This window comes from Sciurus carolinensis, chromosome 14 (genome assembly GCF_902686445.1).
Source record: "Sciurus carolinensis chromosome 14, mSciCar1.2, whole genome shotgun sequence".
Classification (NCBI taxonomy): domain Eukaryota; kingdom Metazoa; phylum Chordata; class Mammalia; order Rodentia; family Sciuridae; genus Sciurus; species Sciurus carolinensis.
The window spans coordinates 62,811,512-62,826,157 of NC_062226.1; the positions used below are offsets into that span (position 1 = coordinate 62,811,512).

The window sequence follows — 14,646 nt, forward strand, 5'->3', positions numbered from 1 at the left end:
GAATAGCAGCATGGAATATACCCATGGGAAAAAGTTTGGATGTGACGATAGTGGAAGGTCCTGAAAGTTTGACAAAAGAGTTTGAAATTGATATGGTGGAAACCAGGAAGGTTCCGAAGATCATGGAAGCTTTATGAGTTTCTGCTTCACAAGAGCACTTTTCATTTGACCAGCATATGGGCACTTTCCTCCACTGAGAAGAGGAAAATAGAAAACACATAGTGTAGGTTGAAAGCAGGGTTTAGGCAAAAGATCAGTTCCAGAGAGGAAGGATTTGACACAAGACCAAGGTCTGTAGTGGTTGAGTCAACAGTTACATGCTTTACAAATTTGTCTGAGAAAATTACCAGTAGCAAGTGTCCTTTTGGTCACATATTTGTGCAGTATAGTTTGAGGTGTGGGTAAAATTATTTACTCTTGGCACTGTGCCAAGAGGCATGAAGAGTATTTATTAGCTCCGTCATTCAGAAAACAAATTCCTATAGTACAGATGCCACAAATAAATCTTTTAATTAATATTTGGGGTTAATCTACACATGTCTTCTTGAGCTAGCTCACAGTGAGGTTTCTTTGGGTTGAAGTTGGGACCACTGTCATGCTTCACAACAGAACCCACTGGGGTGAGACATATGCACATCATATTGAAGTAAAATGCTGAGGATTATTCTCTTCTGCCCTATAATAGGGTATAAACAACATCCTATACAGCATATGATGACTGGTTTTAAAGGAGGCTAAAATCAGGAAGGCTACTAGAATCTGGGCCAGCCCTCATTCAGATTTATTTAACTCAGCAAGATGGGTATGATAGAGACTGATCAAGGAGGTTTACTCTTCTTTCATTCCCTAAAGAATACAGAGCTGAGTCAAAGCACAGTACCTGTTCTGCTTCTGCTCTCCATCTGAAGATTGTAGTCTCTGTTTATCACGTGACCTGAACACCAAAGATCAGTTCATTTGACCTTGGAGGCAGCCAAAAGGGAGGGGTACCCAGTATCTACAGCTAAGCTTCTGCCAGCACTGTGAAGGAAGAGCCCTGTCTTCCCCCAGAATAGGGGTAAGATTGTTTCCTCAGAGCAAAGACCCAGGCTCAGTGGGCTACCTAATCATAACTCTCACCCCACCCTCCAGGAGCCAGTTTAAGGTGACATCATATCACCATATCTCATTTGAGGTATAAAGGAACATGTTTTTGCCAGCAACAAAAACAGAAAAGCAAGTAGGAAAGCATGATTTTGGAACAAAGAATAACTTATAACAAAGATTTTTAGATATTACACAGCCTCTTCCTTTTTGGAAAAAAAAATCCATGGTTTTCCTTCTGGGAGAGAATGCTATATAATGCTTAAAGCAGCAGTCAGTAGTCACTCTGATAATCCTACAGGTTGCCATGAGAAACAAAAGACACACTACATGGTGATGTCGCAGCGTCTCAGCATGTTTCCAAAGACAGCCCTTAAACTCATTCCAATCACCAAATCTGTATTTCCCAGATAAGTGTCTCATTTTTTTTTCAGGATTTAAGCAATTATTTGTTGGACACCTTCTATATGAAGAACACTGTGAATGAAACCAAGAAAGTGCATGTGCAGTCTCTGTCCTCAAATGTTCAAGGGACTTATCTTAGTCTGTTTGTGCTGTTTAAATACAATGCCTCAGACTGGGTATTTTATAAAGAACATAAGTGTGTTTCCTCACAGTTCTGAAGGTTGAGAAGGGCAAGATCAAGATGCCAGCAATTTGCAGTGGGTCCTCTTACTGCATCCTCACATGGAGGAAGGCAGAAAGGCAAGAGAAGCTAACTGTATTTTCATGAGGCACAAGAGAAGGAGAGAGGACTCACTCCCTCAAGCTCTTTCCATAACACCATTAATCCAATCATGAGGATGGATGACTCCAACACCTCCCAAATTCTCCCAAAACTGCCCTGCTAGGGATCAGGATTCCAACATGAAACTGGAGGACACAGTCAGATCATAGCTGGGCATACAGATGAGACAGGGCACGTAGGTGTGAAGCTGAATTCAAGTATAAATGAGTACATGGTGGAAAGGCTGCCTCAACTGCGGAAATCAGGGAACTAGGGGAGCTTTGCCTATGCCCCTTTCAACGAGGAGTCTGTGATTTTCAGCAAAAGATGGGGTGAGCTCTGAGGAGAGCTACCAGGCAGGAATGCCATTGGGGGGAGTTGCAAGTAAAACTGTCCTAACTTGCTCTGGGCCAACCTGCCTCAGGCTGCTGCAGCAGCTCTGCTCTCACCACTTTAGAGATGAGGGCGCCGAAGTTTGATGAGGTTTAGGATTTGTTTAAGGCCACACGCGTGTAAAGCAGAGAACCAGAATTCAAACTCAGGAATCCAACGCCAAGTTTCACACTTTGATCTCAAGGTACCACAAATTAAAGATGTCACGAATATTTCCTAGTGCAGCACTCTCCAACAGAAATACAGCATGAGCCACAGGGTAATTTTAAGTGCTCTAATGTCCACATTAAAAAGTTTTTTAAAAGTAAATCAGTGTCAGTAATACTTTCTCTTTTTTTAAATTTTGTTGGGGGGGGGGTGGGTGGGCAGGGACTGGGGATTGAGCCCTGGGTGCTCTACCACTGAGCTATGTCTCCAGACCTTTTTATTTATTTATTTTTTTGATACAGGGTCTCATTGGGTTGTCCACCCTGACCTCAAGCTTTCCATCCTCCTGCCTCAGCCTTCTGAGTCACTGAGATTATAGTCACGTGCCAACTAGTAATGTTTTGTTTAACCCAAAACATTATACCCAAATTAACCCAAATATAGCCCAAATATTTTCTTTTTTTTTAAACAAATGGGATACATCTTGTTTCTCTGTACATGAAGTAGAGGCATACCATTTGTGCAATCGTACATTTACATAGGGTAATAGTTTTTGATTCATTGTGTTATTTTTTTCCTTCCCCCTACTCCTTTTCCCTCTATACAGTCCCTCCTTCCTCCATTCTTGCCCCCCTCCAACCCCCCATTATGTGTCATCATCTGCTTATCAGTGAGATCATTCATCCTTTGGTTTTTTTGAGATTGGCTTATCTCACTTAGCACGATATTCTCCAATTTCATCCATTTGCCTACAAATGTCATGATTTTATCATTCTTTATGGCTGGGTAATATTCCATTGTATATATATACCATAGTTTCTTTATCCATTCATCAATTGAAGGACATCTAGGTTGGTTCCACAGTCTGGCTATTGTGAATTGAGCAGCTATGAACATTGATGTGGCTGTATCTCTGTAGTATGCCAATTTTAAGTCCTTTGGGTATAGGCCAAGGAGTGGGATAGTTGGGTCAAATGGTGGGTCCATTCCAAGTTTTCTAAGGAATCTCCACACTGCTTTCCAGAGTGGCTGCACTAATTTGCAACCCCACCAGCAATGCATGAGTGTACCTTTTTCCCCACATCCTCCCCAACACCTATTGTTGCTTGTGTTCTTAATAATCACCATTCTAATTGGGGTGAGATGGAATCTTAGAGTAGTTTTGATTTGCATTTCTCTTAGTACTAAAGATGTTGAACATTTTTTCATGTATCTGTTGATTGCTTGTAGATATTCTTCTGTGAAGTGTCTGTTCATTTCCTTAGCCCATTTGTTGATTGGGTTATTTGTATTCTTGGTGTAGAGTTTTTTGAGTTCTTTATAGATTCTGGAAATTAGTGCTCTACCTGAAATATGAGTGGCAAAGATTTACTCGCACTCTGTAGGCTCTCTCTTCACATTGCTGATTGTTTCCTTTGCTGAGAGAAAGCTATTTAGTTTGAATCTATCCCAGTTATTGATTCTTGCTTTGATTTCTTGTGCTATGGGAGTCTTGTTAAGAAAGTCTGATCCTAAGCCAACATGTTGAAGACTTAGACCTACTTTTTCTTCTATAAGATGCAGGGTCTCTGGTCAGATTCTGAGGTCCTTGATCCATTTTGAGTTTAGTTTTGTGCAGGGTGAGAGATAGGGGTTTAATTTCAGTCTTCTGCATATGGATTTCCAGTTTTCCCACCACCATTTGTTGAAGAGGCTATCTTTTCTTCATTGCATATATTTGGCACCTTTATCTAGTATGAGAAAATTATATTTATTTGGGTTTGTGTCCATGTCCTCTATTCTGTACCATTGATCTATCTGTCTATTTTGGTACCAATACCATGCTGTCTTTGTTACTATTGCTTTGTAGTATAGTTGAAGTTCTGGTATTGTAACCCCCTGCTTCACTCTTCCAGCTAAGGATTGCTTTAGCTATTCTGGGTTTCTTATTTTTCCAAATGAATTTCATGATTGCTTGCTCTATTTCTGTAAGGTACGTCATTGGGATTTTAATTGGAATTACATTGAATCTGTATAGCACTTTTGGTAGTATGGCCATTTTGACAATATTAATTCTGCCTATCCAAGAACTTGGAAGATCTTTCCATCTTCTAAGGTTGTCTTTAATTTCTTTCTTTAGTGTTCTGTAGTTCTCATTGCAGAGGTCTTTCACCTCTTTTGTTAGCTTGACTCCCAAGTTTTTTTTTGTTTTGTTTTGTTTTGTTTTGAGGTTATTGTGAATGGAGTAGTTTTCCTAACTTCTCTTTCTGAAGATTCATCACTTATGTATAAAAATGCATTGGATTTGTGAGCATTGATCTAATATCCGGCTACAATACTGAATTCACTTACGAGTTCTAAAAGTTTTCTGGTGGAATTTCCTGGTTCCTCTAAATATGTAATCATATCATCAGCAAATAGGGATAGTTTGTGTTCTTCTTTTCCTATTCATTTCCCTTTAATTTCTTTGGTCTGTCTAAGTGCTCTGGCTAGAGTTTCAAGGACGATGTTGAATAACAGTGGTAAAAGAGGGCATCCCTGCCTTGTTCCAGTTTCTAGGGGGAATGCTTTCAGTTTTTCACCATTTAGAATGATATTAGCCATGGGCTTAGTGTAGATGGCTTTTACAATGTTAAGGAATGTTCCCACTATTCCTATTTTTTCTAGTGTTTTGAGCATGAAGGGATACTGTATTTTATCAAATGCTTTTTCTGCATCTATCGAAATAATCATGTGATTCTTTTTTTTCCTTTTTTTAAATTTAGCTTTTAATTTTTTACAGACTGCATTTTGATTTATTGTACACAAATAGGGTACATCATTTCATTTCTATGGTTGTACACAATGCAGATTCATACCATTCATGTAATCATACATGTACATAGGGCAATGATGTCTGTCTCATTCCACCATTTGACTTTAAATCTGTTGATATGGTGAATTACATTTATTGATTTCTGGATGTTGAACCAACCTTGCATCCCTAGGATAAAACCCACTTGATCGTGATGCACTAACTTTTTAATATATTTTTGTATGCGATTTGCTAAGATTTTGTTCAGAATTTTTGCATCAATGTTCATTAAGGATATTGGTCTGAAATTTTCTTTCCTCGATGTGTCTCTGTTTGGTTTAGGTATCAGGGTGATATTGGCTTCATAGAATGAGTTTGGGAGGGTTCCCTCCTCTTCTATTTTATGGAATACTTTGAGAAGTATATGAATGAGCTCTTCTTTAAAGGTTTTGTAGAACTCGGTTGAGAACCCATCTGGTCCCGGACTTGCCTTTGTTGGTAGGCTTTTGAAGACTTCTTCTATTTCATTACTTGAAATTGATCTATTTAAATTGTGTATATCCTCCTCATTCAATTTAGGTAATTCATATGTCTCTAGAAACCTGTTGATGTCTTCAAGATTTTCTATTTTGTTGGAGTATAGATTTTCAAAATAGCTTCTAATTATGTTTTGTATTTCACATATTTCCTTGTTCATTCCAAATTTTAGTAATTTGAGTTTTCTCTCTCCTTCTCTTGGTTAGTGTGGCTAAGGGTTTATGAATTTTGTTTATTTTTTCAAAGAACCAACTATTCATTTTGTCAATTTTTTCAATTGTTTCTTTTGTTTCAATTTCATTGATTTCAGTTCTGATTTTAACTATTTCCTGTATTCTACTACTTTTGGTGTTGCTCTGTTCTTCTTTTTCTAGGGCTTTGAAAAGATTAAGTCATTTATTTGTTGATTTTTTCTTCTTTTATTGAATGCGCCCCATGAAATAAATTTTCCTCTAAGTACTGCTTTCATATTGTCCCAGAGATTTTGATATGGTGTATCTTTGTTCTCATTTACCTCTAAGATTTTTTTTTATTTCCCTCCTGATGTCTTCTGTTATCCATTCATCATACAATAGCATATTATTTAATCTCCAGGTGTTCGAATAGTTTGTTTTTTATTCTGTCATTTATTTCTAATTTCAATCCATTATGACCTGATAGAATACAAGGTAGTATCTCTATCTTTTTGTATTTGCTAACATTGGCTTTGTGGCATAAAATATGGTCTATTTTAGAGAAGGATCCATGTGCTGCTGAGAAGAAAGTGTATTCGTTCTTTGTTGGATGTATATTCTATATATGTCTATTAAGTCTAAATTATTGATTGTGTTATTGAGATCTATGGTTTTTTTGTTCAATTTTTTTTTTTTTTGGAAGATCTGTCCAGAGGTGAGAAAGGTGTGTTAAAATCATCTATTATTATTGTGCTGTGGTCTATTTGATTTCTGGAATTGAGAAGGATTTGTTTGATGTATATGGATGAGCCACTATTTGGGGCATAGATATTTATGATTGTTATGTCTTGCTGATTTATGCTTCCCTTAAGCAGTATGAAACGTCCTTCTTTGTCCCTTCTGACTAACTTTGGCTTGGAGTCCACATTATCTGATATGAGGATAGATACTACGGCTCTTTTGTTGTGTCCATGTGCATGGTATGTTTTTTCCCATCCTTTCACATTTAGTCTGTGGGTATCTCTTTCTATGAGGTGAGTCTCTTGCAGGCAGCATATTGTTGGATCTTTCTTTTTAATCCAATCTGCCAGTCTATGTCTTTTGATTGATGAGTTCAGGCCATTAACATTCAGGGTTATTATTGAGATATGATTTCTATTCCCAGTCATTTGACTCATTTTTGTTTTTTTGACATGACTTGATTTCTCCTTTATTTCGTTGTTCCTTTAGGCTAGTTCCTCCCTTTGCTGATTTACATCATTGTTTTTCATCTCTTCCTCATGGAATATTTTGCTGAGAATGTTCTGTAATGCTGGCTTTCTTTTTGTAAATTCTTTTAGCTTTTGTTTATCATGGAAGGATTTTATTTTGTCGTCAAATCTGAAGGGAAGTTTTGCTGGGTATAAGATTCTTGGTTGGCATCCGTTTTCTTTCAGAGCTTGAAAAATGTTGTTCCAGGCCCTTCTAGCTTTTAGGGTCTGGGTTGAAAAATCTGCTGATATCCATATTGGTTTCCCCTGAATATAATTTCTTTTCTCTCGCAGCCTTTAAAATTCTGTTTTTATTTTGTATGTTAGGTATTTTCATAATAATGTGCCTTGGTGTGGGTCTATTGTAATTTTGTATATTTGGAGTCCTATAAGCCTCTTGAACTTGATTTTCCATTTCATTCTTCAGATGTGGGAAATTTTCTGGTATTATTTCATTGAATAGATTGTTCATTCCTTTGGTTTGTTTCTCTAAGCCTTCCTCAATCCCAATAATTCTTAAATTGGCCTTTTCATGATATCCCATAATTCTTATAGATTCTGTTCATGATTTCTTACCATCTTCTCTGTTTGTTCAACTTTGTTTTCAAGATTAAATATTTTTTTCTTCAATGTCTGAGGTTCTGTCTTCCAGGTGTTCTATCCTATTGGTTATGCTTTCTATGGAGTTTTTAATTTGGTTTATTTTTTCCTTAATTTCAAGGATTTGTCTTTTTTTTTTTTTTTTTTTTTTTCATTTTCTCTAACTCTTTTTTTTTTGGGTGCTGGGGATCAAACCCAGGGCCTTGTGCTTACAAGGCAAGCACTCTACCAACTGAGCTGAGCTATCTCCCCAGTCCCTCTAACTCTTTTGAAATGATCTTTTCCTTCCCACATTTGCTCTTTTAACTGTTGATTGGTGTGATCATTCAAAGCCTGCATTTGCTCTTTCATCTCATCGTTTGCTTCTCAGATCATTTTAATTATGTACATTCTGAACTCCCTTTCTGACATTTCTTCTGCCATGCTGTCATTGGAGCATCTAGGTTTGTTTGGGACATTTTCTTCCCTTGGTTTTTCATATTGGTCAGGTATCTACGCCTCTAGTAGTTAAACTCTATTTGCTTATAGTGTCCCTGTAGATTTCCAATAACTTGCCTCCTGGCCTTCAGTAGCCTGAAGTCTTGGAGGAACTTGATAATGCAATGCTCCACAAGAAAGCTGCCCCTCTAGGGGTGGTGGCCTTCAGGTGGGGTGTATTTCCTGCTGGTGGGAATAGGTGTCTCCACTTATTGACTGATGGTCAGTCAAAAGGGGGACTAGACTACAGGCTGGGGTGTGGCTGGTTTGGGCCTGTGTCTCTGGTTCTACCACCCAGGTGAGAAAGCCTTGCCCTGCAGGGAAGACTCACCTGGTGGGGACGTCTCACTGGGTAGCTCTCCTCCGAGAAGTTCCCTTCGGTCCAGAACTATCACCTGGGCTGGGCAGCCCTCCTCTGCAACGTTGCCAGGTATCTGGACCTACCTCCTGGGCCTGGGAGCCTCACCCTGCAATTGAGACTCTTGTTGGGCAGCCCTCCTCTGCAACATTCCCTGGATCCTGGAACTACCACCTGGTCTGGGGGGCCTGGCCCTGTGAGGGACTCTCTCTCCAAGCGGCCCTCCTCTACAGTTCCCTGAGGACTGGACCTACTGCCCCGGTCTGGGACCCTCAGTCTGCACCAAAGCCTCTCGCTGGGCAGCCCTCCTCTACAATGCTCCCAGTTATCTGGGTTCACGGCTCCAGCGGGGGAGTCTCACTGGGCAACTCTACTCCACGAAGTTCCCTGCATTCCAGAACTACTGACACATGCAGGGAGCCTCGCCCAGTGGAAGAGACTCACCCGGCTGCTCTGAGTTGGTCCCAAATCTCTTGATACCTCCTCTTGTTGAATCCAGTCCTGTCAAAGGGCCTCCAGTCTCCTGTAGGTGTCTCAGGAAGGGAGTCCCCCTTCCAAAGATGATGGCCACGCCCTCAGGAATAATTTAAAATGCCTGCACCAGCCTCCAAAGAAGCTGGGGAGTCCCAGCGAGGGCTGAGTCAGCACAGAGGCAAGTGCAGTGTCCCTCAGCAGTAGCGGGGCAGGCAGGCAGGTTCAGCGATGGTGTCTGACCTCAGCGTGGGGGTTGGCAGGCTGGCTAGCTCCGCCTGATGGCCAGCCCAAATATTTTCACTTCTGCATGTAATTAACATTTTAAACACTGTTGATGAGATATTTTATATTCATTCTGTATACTTCGTCTTCCAAATGTGGTGTTTATTCAATACATCTCAGTTTCGGTAAGCCACCTGCCAGGAGTTCAATAGCCACAGGAAGCTATGGCACAACTCTGGTGCATGAGATGGCAAGAAAGCTGATCTGAAGGGTGAAGGGAGACTAGATCCAACTAGAATGGAAGCATCACACCGATTGAAAATATTTTTATGCTTGTTTTCATCCTTATACCAATAAATGATCAATTCTATCTATGGATTACAATTATAGGGCAATCCAGATCCTGTAAGACACCAAGGACCAACAGGAATCATCAGGAATCCCAAACCTACGGTTCTAGTTCCTAGTTTTCACAGTTGGAACGTCTGGCTTACCACCTGGAGTTGAAAGAGGCCTGAGACAATAGGGGTTAATTAGCTGATGACCTAAATGCTTCCTGCTCTTCCTTTCAATTTTCCAGATTAAAAGTTTGAAGTAATAAAAGGTGTCCTTCTCCACTCAGTCATATTCAGGGTTTCCAAGGTCCACACCCAAGCAGAAAGCTTTCTTTCCATTCCTTGGCTAGGATCTTGAACTACTTAGAGATGAGAAAAAAAATGAAAGGAGAACTTTCTGATTCATTTCCATTTTTGTGTCATTATAACTCAGTAAATCCACTAGAGTAAGAAATAAATCTCATAGCCTATGACCTGGCAAGCTCAGCCACTAGCACCTATATTCTTGGAATGTAGAGCTCAGCTCAAGTATCTCTCTCTGCTTGGGTGCTACTCCTCAGAGTCTAACTTTCACTTCAATCATTTGCTGTCAAGGAAACACATTTTAAAACCAGACAAGGATGGGGTTAGGGTTTCTATTATTAGTTCTCACCCAAAATGAAGCTATTCTTCTTCCCATCAAACCACCCTCAGAAACTTCACTTACACTAAATAATAAATCTCCCATAATGGTCTGTTCTCAAATTTGACCAAATAGCAGAACCTTCTGAATATCATGTTACTTTGCTAGGAATATCACTAAAAATTACCATATAAAAATTAAAGACTACTTCTCTCCCCTGTAGCACTGCTGGGCTGCAGGCCTGTGTGGAGCTGTGGACCCCTGTCTCTGTTCCACAAGATGGGGTTTGTTAAAGTTGTCAAGAATAAGGCCTACTTTAAGAGACACTAAGTGAAATTTAGAAGAAGACAAGAGGGCAAATTTGATTACTATACTCAGAAATGCTTGGTGATCCAGGACAAAAATAAGTACAACACACTCAAATACAGGATGATAGTTCATGAAACTAACAGAGATATCATTTGCCAGATTGCTTATGCCTGTCTAGAAGGGGTTATGATAGTCTGTGTAGCATATGCATATGAACTACTGAAATATGGTATGAAAGTTGGCCTAACAAATTATGCTGCAGCACATTGTACCGACTGGCCTGCTGCTGGCCCACAGGCTTCTCAATAGGTTTGGTATGGACAAGATCTATGAAGGCCAAATGGAGGTTACTGGAGATTCATCCAATGTGGAAAGCATTGATGGTCAACTTGGTGCCTTCACCTGCTATTTAGTTGCAGGCCTTGCTAGAACTACAACTGGCAATAAAGTTTCTAGGGCCCTGAAGGGAGCTGTGGTTGGAGGCTTCTCTATCCCTCATTGTAACCAACGATTCCCTGGTTACAATTCTGAAAACAAGGAGTTCAATGCAGAAGCACATCAGAAGCACATCATGGGTCAGAATGTTGCAGATTATATGCATTATCTAATATAACATGAAGATGCTTACAAGAAACAATTCTCTCCGTATATAAAGAATAACATTACCCCTGACATGATGGAAGAGATGTATAAGAAAGCTCATTCTACTCTACGACAGAATCCAGTCTATGAGAAGAAGACCAAGAGAGAAGTTAAAAAGAAGAGGTGGAACCATCCTAAAAAGTCCCTTGCCCAGAAGAAAGACCCGGTAACTCAAAAGAAGGTAAGCTTCCTCAGAGCTCAGGAATGGACTACTGAGAGTTAAAACCAAACAATAGTTTTTCTTTGAAGTTTTTTCAGATAAAGATAATGAACTTATTGAACAAGCAAAAATAAATAAATAAATAAAGGCTATTAAACAACTTTATATTAAATCAAATACCATTTTAGATTTTACTATATACAAACAATGGCATATACCAAGAGTATGAAAAGAGTTGAATTCAGGAAATTTTACAGTTGATAACATCCCATCATTTGACTTCACATTTTTGCTAGTGTAGGTGAAAATTGCCACATCCAGATAAAAATCAGAACTCTGAGGAGGAGATTTTTCTTGGAAACTTAACTTTAAAACTAGTAGGTTACAGAGTCATCCTTTTTTCACAGGCTTTACTTTTTAACAGGATCCAAGACTTTATGTTTGGTGACAGAAAAGTGACACAAAGTCCTACCCAGTAGAAGAGGACTTTTTTGTTTTGTCTTGTTTTGTGGTCTATGATTACACCCAGAATCCAAGGGTAAGCAGCAGGAGGCACGCTGATAAAGAGCCAATGCCTCAAGGGCTAGGGGTGTTGCTCAGTGGCATAGTGCTTGCCTGGTATTCATGAGGCCCTGGGTTCACTCACCACTACTGAAAGGAAAAAAAAAAAAAAAAAGGAAGCCAATGGCATAATTCCTAAGCCAGAATGTTCCACTGAATCCAGCCAGCAGTCCAGAATCTGGCAGGAAGGGAAGAATATGATCTATTTAATTGAATGATTTGACTTAAAGATGCCTCTGTACATAGTGAACTGCAACCTAATTTGACCTGCAAACAGACTATAACCTACTCTTAGAACAAGTAACTGAGTTTCAGCCAATCACAAGGAGCCCATTGTTCAAGTAAGACAGATGTAAGCAGTCATCAATTGGTCTTCCTCTGAACCTTACTTCCTTTTCTCTGGCTATAAATGTGCTACTGTAGCACATTTTTAACTATTTTGGGTCTGAAATTTTGCCCGATTCCAGAATTGCAAATAAAGCCAATTAAGATCTGCAAAACCAGTTTTGTTGTAATTTTGACTTTTAACAGTTCAATACACCAGTGGAGCAGAGACCTGTAAAACCCACAGTCCCAAGTATTTAAAGGGGCCCTGGAAATGCTGTTCCTCACTCCCAAGGCAGCCTCTGCACAGCCATGGTTTGCATTTGCCAGAGCTTTTGCATCAAGGTCCCTATTTACAGCTGAGTAGCAAAAAACAAATTGCAATTATTCAAAGGTGACTGAGAGTATCTGATTCCTTTCCTTACAAACATTTTATTATGAAAAAGATCAAACATATATCAAAGACAATACTAGAGTGAGTTCCATTACCCATCACCCAGTTTCAGTAATTATCAACATATGGCCAGGCTTGTCCATCTACACCCTTACTCTCCTCTCCCCCACACACACTGCCTATTTTCTTTTTAATTCTATTTTTGTTTTTTCTTTACAATGCATTATTTTGAAACAAATCACACACTTCATGTTATTTCAAATGTAAATATCTCATTATGAATCTACAAAAAAGTCTTTAAAAAACATTACCATAATAGAAAAAGTTACAATAATTCTTTAATAGCAGATATTCGGTGTTCAAATTTCTCTTATTGTTCCATTCCATATTTTTAGTAATTGGTTAAAATTGGAATCCCCAAAAAAAGTTCATATATGTTTTATTTCTATGCCTCAATATTTCCTGCAAACTGAGGAGGAGATTTGATTATATTGAAGGATTGATTATATTCAGGTTCAATTTTTTTGCAAGAAGACTGCATAGGTGGTGCAGTGGACTTCCTATTACATCACATCAGGGGGTACACAATGCCTGATGTTAATATTGATCAACGAGTTCAGGTGTTGCCAGTCTGATCATCCATTATGAAGTTCCCTATCAGCTTTTCAACTAATGGTCTTAGCAGGCATTGATGTTAATTACTTAGATCAATTATCTCATTAAGGGTTGAAATGCTGATGTTTTAAATCTATCATTTTCTGTTTATTAACTGGAATTTTTCTAAAGAAAAACTTTCAACAAATATTTGGTTGTTCTGAAGTACAGATCATATAAGAAAAATAAGTCAAACATTGAATTCTTTGTCTGATTTACATATTTTCAGAATAACAGATTAGTTCCCTAGCATACTACAAAGGTGACGAATTATTTTTGTATCATTATAAATCCATGCGTAAAAATACATCTGATGAATTTCAATCCATTTGTAGTTAAGTTCTTTTTGATTTTCAGATTGCCCCATCTTTGCTCCTTGGGAGTCCTTCAAATTGGTTCCTGCAATCTCTTCAAGCGTTTTCCATTGTTTTGATGGTCTCCTGGCTTACTGGAGTGATAAGATTCTCAAGCATCCTCCTCCCCACCACAATTACCCTCTCAAACAGGGAATTTACTATTTGCTACATAGCCTGGTTCATTTTCCTGGGTATTGGTATATAAAGAACATAATCAGGGTTCTCATTGCAATGGTCTTTTCTGGATTTTTTTTTTTTTTTTTTTTTTTTTTTTTTTTTTTTCAGTGCTGGGAATTGAACCCAGGGCCTTGGGCTTGCAAGGCAAGCACTCTACCAACTAAGCTATATCTCCAGCCCTTGGATCTTTTTAGTAGAAATTGCTAGGAAATATTAGAAAAAAATATTAAAAATTCATACTGATATTTCCAATTCAAATTTAAAATGACAGATTCTTCCATTTAACCGTGGTATATTTTTATCTTACATTGAAAAAATTTGGTTCCTAAAGACATTGACAATTTAAGATGTTTTTTGCAGCTCTTTTTTCTCCTTAGGATAGATATATTCCACAACAGATGTCCAAATTATTGAGTTTTTAATGTCATTTGAAATAATTTCTCTCAATGCACTTAAACCACCTACCTGATAAACAATTAGCTCCGTTCATTTTCTTTTTTGTAATTTCTAAAGATTGCTTTCTTGTTTCAATTTACATGGTTCAAAAGTTAAATCTATAATACAATGTATAATTAGAGATACTCTTATTCGTTTGTGCTATGATTACATTGTATTCCCTCCTTTTTACATGTAGTTACTACCCTACACCAGTGAGACTCCATGAGACATAGACTACTAGAAAGTATCTCGAGAAAGTTGACTCTATCCTAAGGTAGTCACTGGAAAAGAAAACATTAATTTTTGTATATCAAAATGCCTGGATGTAACTCTTGGTGATTCTGCAGGCATCTTGCTTCTGCCCTAGGGATAATCCCAACCCTGATCATAGCAGAGGAATGCAAGGAATTGCATCCTTGATGACATGCCTGAACCAATGACTCAACCAACCCCAAAGAAA

The 14,646-nt window shown here is 38.6% G+C and overlaps 1 pseudogene; it reads left to right on the forward strand.

Moving 5' to 3' along the window:
* The first annotated feature begins 10,441 nt into the window (after positions 1-10,441).
* On the forward strand, positions 10,442-11,345 carry LOC124964794 (60S ribosomal protein L5-like; annotated as a pseudogene).
* The last annotated feature ends 3,301 nt before the right edge of the window (positions 11,346-14,646 follow it).